Raw genomic sequence first — 7,388 nt, 5'->3', positions numbered from 1 at the left:
TCTACATCCTGGCTGACAGCACCCACCCGGAGCATCACCTCTGAGCTAGTAGTTCAGTTCTATGTCCTTCACCTTCCGCCATGATTGCAAATTTCTTAAACCTCTTTCCTAAGTTACCCAGTCTCAGTTCTGAGTATGGGAGGCCATTACTTTGCTTTGTTAGGACAGCTCTGTGTGGTGCTGGAAACAGATATGTCTTAGTCTAGAACCCTGTGGATCTGTAGTGTGATTTTTCCCATGGGGATTTGCCACAAACTTTACAAATGTACCCTTTTCCCACCATTGACATCTCTACCAACTTAGAGTCTACTTTATTGTATGGTCTGAATGTCAGGGCCAGCCTGGACTGCTGCAGAGCTGTTTCCTGCTTGCAGCCTCACACACAAAGCCAGCAGACTTGTGTGTCACCCAGGATCTGGGCTGGAACAGTACATCTAGCTTTGGAGTAATGCCTCTTGGAAATCTAGAGGCTAATCTGGCATTGCAATTCTTTGTGGTAATAGATGTAAAATGCCACAATTCCTCTTCCCCTTTCAGTGTACCTAAGACTTGGTGATTGCTTGTTCCAACAATTAGCAACCTCTGATCAATAAAGAGGCCAAGGGCAACAACATGTTCTTAGAATTCTTATAGAGTTTCTCCCCCACCCTCTGAGGTCTGTTTTTTATGCCAAGGCCTCCCCCATGCTGACCCCCTCTTGTTCATCTTTCACAATCAGCATGATGTTGTTAAAGTAATGGACTAGTGTGACATTCTATAGGATTCTCAGTTCAGTCTTCTTGAACTATGATAGAGCAGGGGTGCTTATATAGTCTTGGAACAAAACAATGCATACTGTTGAATGTTCTATGTGAACGCAAGCAATTCTGTTTACCCCCACACTGAGATTTCAAGTAGCGCATCTGCCGAGTCAGCATGTGCATAGCATGTACCCAATACTGCACAGCACCAATCTGTTAGCAACAATGCTATGTCTGGCACAGCAGCTAGGATCATTTCTACTTTCTTGAGCTCATGGTGGCCCACAGTCCCTTTGCAGGCTCTTTCCAGTTTCTGTAGAGGAAAGACAGGTAGCAAAAATGGAGACGTGGGAAGGATAGCCACACCCACACATCCTTTATCACCCTCAAGAGTGGTATGAATCTTTGCTGTCGCCCCAGCATGCAATCTAGTTTTTGATTTGTTATCCTGTTGAAAAAGGGAGTAGTTTAAGCAGCTTCTACTTGACCTTGACTGCAATGACAGCTCTTACTCTACAGGCCAAGGACCCAATGTGAAGGTCTGACTCAAGGATGTCATCCTCAGTCATATTTTACAGGGACTGGGGAAGGAATCACCAGTTGTGTCTAAAGATGCAATAGACCCAGTGGAAGCTGGACCTTATCCAAGTGAACACTTGGGAACTGGTTGCCAAATGCTTCCATCTAACCAAGTGTCATGATCATGGTAGCAATTTTGGGTATCTCCACATCTCTCATGTTTAAATAATCTTTGAAATGGCTGAGTTTTCCCTTTCTTTGGGATACAGACCCATAAATGGTCATGTTTCTTTGGAAAAGAACCAGTAAAAGTCAGAATATTATTTTGGTGTTGATTCTTTCTTTGGAAGTCTGTTACTTCTTCAGTCAATGGGTTCTGGGTCTTAAAAGTTGTCTTAGGTCTAGGAATTGGGTAAGAAATCAGGACTATTTTATTTTACTTCTCTCGACTTCCTAATTCTTCCTTTTTGCTTTCTTTTGATTACATCCTTGGGGCAAAACAGGTCAGCCAAGTACTACTTCTTAGTATGACATTTTCTAATAGTTATCTTTGTTCTTCCTACTTCATGGCCCCTTGGCTACAGCAGTCACCTTGCTAACCATGAGATGTCAGGCAGCAACAGCTAGACCTCTGTTGCTTAGATGGGAATAGCATATGGAACAGTCCCCATTGCTAACAGCAGGACAAATTCCATGGACTCTTCTACTACCAGCCTTGGTCTACGCAGGAGCTGCCATTGCACTTCTCGGTGATGCTGTGCCCCTCACCGGTGCATTGCTGGTGGTCTTCGTGAAGCACATGTCCTCCAGGCCATTGTGTAATCTCCTACTTGTCTTCTGAATTCACACTATACACCCAACCCTGGCATGCCCACTGTCCTGAGCACCATCTTTTTCTCTGCTGTCTGCCACAGGGACTCTGGCACTTCAACTTTGCTCAGAATGGGCTTCCCCAGGCTTCTAGGTGACACCTGGCAGTGAGTTCACACCATCCTATGGTGTCCTTGCCAGAGTGTTAGATTCTGTATCTCAAAGTGTCAAGTCGACAAGCTTATCTAATTCCAGCCCCACTGATAAAGCATCTTTGTGCACTGCCCTGGCACCCGTGGGCATACACTGGCCAATTTTTGCCGAGACCAACTCTGGTTCCCTTGTCTCACCTGCTTCTGGCCCACAGGGTGTGAACTTGACCACTGCATCAGCAGTGCAGGCTATGTGAATGAAAGCTCCCTGGCTTCTGTTGTGAAGTCAGAGGAGACTTCTGTCCTGATTCACAGCTGAGGCAGGTAAGAGTGTTGTGTTCCAGGAAGGCCCACAGCAAATCTTCCAGGAGACCCGAGCCTCTGAGCCCAGTTGCATATTAAGGCCATATGATTCCCAGAGTGAGAACTAAAGACCCATGGGTCTGCTCTACCAGAGAAGAGGCCATCTCTTTGGGAGGAGCACTAGATGTAGCCAGTGGGGAGCTTCAGGGTTCTTCTGGCCTGAGGAGGGACTTGGCCTTTGTAGCCACAGGGAGAGTTGGTCAGCTGACATGGAGTGTGGGCATAGGGGAGGGTCTAGGAACCTCAGGCCTTGGAACCCCTGAGCCAGGCTGGCCCTTCCCATTGTTCCTCCTTCCCACCTGGCCCAGGAGCTGATACAGGTTCATCTCTTCTTCCTGCAGCTGAGCTTTGGGCTCAGTCTAATCTTGGCGGTGTGGGTGGGTGTGGGTGTGGGTGTGGGTGTGGGTGTGGGTGTGGGTGTGGGTGGGGGTGGGGGTGGGGGTGGGGGTGGGGGTGGGGGTGGGGGTGGGGGTGGGGGTGGGGGTGGGTGGGGGTGGGGGTGGGTGGGGGTGGGCCCTGGTTCTGCCTAGAAGCCCGTTTCCTGTTCTTGGGTTAACATCCAACTACTCAATCCCAGTACATGCTACAGAACCAGAGACCCTTCATCTTGTGTTTCCCAGCCCCAGCCCTTACCAGGAATATGGAATTATGCGGTAGGCATTTCAGAAGCCCCAATGGTACCCTTTAATTAGGACTGAACATGAACTTGGAGATGAGCTGTCTTGGACCTGCCTCCTCCTCCTCCACTTGCTCTGTGGCTCTCTCAGGCCCCTCTGGAGGCCCCACGGACGTTGCTCCCTGCCAGCGGTTGGGGGACAGGTCCCCAGACCCTGGGGGATGGGAATGGGGAGGGTTGGGTTGGGTTGGGTTGGGGTGGAAGATGTTAAGAGGAACAAAGTTTCCATTAGGTGGGAGGGACAACTCGTATTAGTCTACTGCACTACATGAATGACCAGTTAACATACTGTATATTTCAAGATTATTCATAAATTTAACATTTGTTGCAAAAATGAGGTGATATTAGTTAGCTTGAATCTTTCTGCAATGTATATGTAGATCAAAACATCACATCGTTCCCCATAAACATACGATGAAAAACGTATAGACTAGCTTTACATGTTGTAGAACTTTCATGTTATATAATAAATTCACTTTGTATAAAAAGCTTCTTTCTACAACTTTTGCTTTGTGGGTTTATAAATCTAGACATTTCATGTAAAAACCAGCAGGTCCCCAGAGGTTCAACTGCCCCTCTCACACAACTCACTTTTGCAGGTGGACTAGTTTCTAACACTATCAAGAAGAGTAGAGGGGAAAAGCCCACAGGCAGAGGCCCTGTTAAGATCTAGAAGCTTGGGTAGAAGTGTCTGATAGCAGCCACAGCAGCAGAGAGAGGCCCTCAGGGAAGCCGAGCCCCTGGCCTGGGTCTGGTCCCACTGCCCTGGCTTGGTGCAGTCCCGGCCACACCTGCTGGCCCCTGGCTTCCACCTCCAGGTCACTGTGCTGCTCCGCTTTCTTGGCAACTTAGAATTTCGTTTGTGATGGTATGTACCGATTTCCACGGGAATGTATGTAGCTCTATTTGCTTTGTGCCAAGGTTTTCCTGTCACTACAAGTTAGCATGGTTATATTTGCTAAATTTACAGAAAAGTGATGTTACATTAATGTAAAGCTACAGGAATTTCCCATATTCCAGCTATAAAGGTACCTATAGATTAACACTTCTATTTTATGATAGCCCACCACAATAGTTTGAAACTGAGTTCACAGAATATTGCGATAAGTTACAAAGTGTTTTCTGAACAAAAAAAATCACTTGATAAACTTAATCTCATACCAAGGCAAGATTACACCTGGCTCCAGACTTCCCCAGTAAATGAATCCTACAGACTGATTTTTAGCTTGATTCATGTTTCTTGATTTACTTAAGACTTAAATTACTTAAGCTTAAGTTTCCACATGAGTAAAGTGGAGTTTGAGAGTAGCCACCTAGGAGGTCTGTTGTGAGAATTAAAAGACAATGTTTGGTAGAGTACTTACTAATTAACTGGCTTCTATTTTCGTTTTACTGTTACCTATAATGTCTATGATGATTGATTATAATCTCTCTCTACACAAACTGCAACTCCTTATTTCAGCAGTGCAGTAGTGATTTATGGATTGATACAATCAAGTTCGAAGAGAGGAACTAAGAAATTCCTTGCATCATGCTTTTCTCTACAAGTGAATGCTACAGTGATAAGCTATTAGGCTTTGACTTCCAAGCACTTTCTTTGGTTGCTATTTGTTTCCTCCTTTAACATTAAAGGGAAATCATAGAAAAGCTGAAATAACTTTATAGTCATCTACCATTTAATTGCCACAGTTTACATATTTTAAACATTTGCTTTGCTGTGTACATATCCAAAAATTTTATTTGATAAATTTCTAAATGAGTTATTGGCATCAGCTCTTGCCCCTAAATACTTGTTATTCAATATTTAAGCTCAAGTTCAATATTTGTTACTTTTAAGAAGTCACATGAAGTGCACAGATCTGCAGTGTGCCATTCAACGGGTTTTGGTAAATGCATATACCAGTAACCCAATCCCCACCACAAGATTACCTCTATTCCAGAAGCTTCCCTGAAGACCTTTTCTAATCACCCCCCACCTTTTCATCTCAAAGGGAACCACTAGTTTGGACTTCGCACCTTCCTACCCTGTTCCCTACTGTAGATTAGCTTTACATGTTGTAGAACTTCATGTTAGTTATATAATATATTCACTTTGTATAAAAAGCTTTCTACAGCTTTTGCTTTGTGGGTTTGTAAACCTAGACATTTCATATAAAAATCTAGATTTTTAAGGGAATGATGCAATACTGGGCCTGAATTCACATACAGCAAAAGTAACTGAACTGAGAAGTAATTTTTTTCACTAGGTCCTGACCTGCTCAGTTCACCACAGGCTGCCCAGGTGCTTTGCCCTGATCTAAACCCCATGCCTGGCTTCAGAGGCATTCGAGTTTATAACCTCTGCATTGAGGAAAGGAAGATAGACACCCCAGGATATACACTTCCTGCTGTTTCTCAGGTCATAGGTCTGTACAAGCCAATTCAAAAGGTGTACACCGAGATGAAGGTGGCAGGATGGGGGTCTTGGTAGGGTACCTACATCTATTGCTCAGCACAGCATAGGATGCAATTCTCAGTGTCTACCTCAAAATTTTTAGAACCCAAATGAGTTGACCAGACTCTCAAGATTAAAGACTGGCTAAGCTACTTACATGGAAATAAACTTATCACTTGGATTGACAATTTGTAAACTTTGAACAGGACATATATGTTTTCAGAAAAACAAAAACAAAAACAAAACAAAACACCCATCTATTCTTTTCACTCCAGCGAGGACAGCCCTTTTTCAATATACCAAGATACTAGGCAGATGCCTTTACCCCTTGTTTAGTACCTTCTTGATGTGAACTGTGTGGTCACCAGTTCCTTCGTTATACCAAAGATGATATTGGCTGAGACTCCTAAGCAGATAGAGGAGAGAATCAGCTGTGACCAACATAGGGGTTGTTAGAAGAGGGGGTAAGGATGATCCATTCTGCTCATTGTTCAACGGTGCCTCAGCCTTCTCGAGGGCACCGAGGATACGACCAGATTCCACAATGTATTCTATGCTAGCTTCACCCCAGTTGATGCAAATGGAACCTCATTGTTGAGGGAATTGAGCTTCCAAATACCAAGTTTCCTTTTCCCAGCCTCAGTGGTACTATTGAGCTATGACTGGAATCATCCTGAAACACACTGATCTCAGATACATGGCCACTGTGAGTCATTGATTAGAAAAGGTCCCTTTTCCCACTAAGGAAGGTGATCAGCACCCTATTTAGCCAAACCCGTTTAGACATTTGTCATGTGTCCAAGGCATGTGGCTGGCATAAGGCAAGAATTACAGTTAATGAGAGTCTTGTGGCAGTTGTCGCACTGGGCAGGCAATGGATGTACCAGCGGATACTGATACCTGGAAGTTTCACCATCTCAATGGGAGAAACACTTGGGAAACATTGGGAAAAGGAGACAAGAGTTCAAGAAAAGGCTCTCTTCTTGGTTAAATTCTTAAATTTAACTCTCAGCCTCTTGCAATGGCCTCCATGTATACCTTCTTGTATCTCTAGACATTTTTTCTCCCGGTTCTAGTATTTTAAAAAACTTGCTTAACAGGGAGAAGGAAAGAAGAATAGGTTATTTAATGCCTCCATATTCCTACTATTATGGGCAACAAAACTGCTTTTAAGAACCAAACTTCTCAAAACTCAATGTATTTCTTTGTTAAAGCCCATATTTTCCTTGCAGAAAATGCAGATTGTACAGATTGTAAGTTTCATATTCTTGCTAGTTACTAATAAGCACTACTGCAATTTAGCACATAATTTCATTTAAAAGCCTTTTGATTTTTTCAAGCCTTGATAGTTTTTGCCTTGCCCTAGACAATCCCCTCATGTTAGTTATGGCAATGTAGGGGGCTCTATGTATAAAGAACTAGGCAGCAGGGTTAGGAAGAACCTTCTATACCATCAACAAGCCTACATGTGAGTAATTTACAATTCTTTAGTAGAGAATTTCCAAAGTAACGATTTAAAAGAAAAGCTTGTTAATGGATATCCAGGTAGCTCAGAGACTTTTGCTTTTTCACCAAAAAAAGTCCTTTCATCTAGCTCTCCAGGTTACAGTAGAGGCAGCATACATCCTTAGGATAGTCAACTGTTATGAAGAGAATAGGGAGCTGCACCTGAGCATGTAACCTGCGAGTTTTGT

Source organism: Macaca mulatta, chromosome 8 (genome assembly GCF_049350105.2).
Source record: "Macaca mulatta isolate MMU2019108-1 chromosome 8, T2T-MMU8v2.0, whole genome shotgun sequence".
NCBI lineage: Eukaryota > Metazoa > Chordata > Mammalia > Primates > Cercopithecidae > Macaca > Macaca mulatta.
This window is presented reverse-complemented; position numbering follows the sequence as displayed.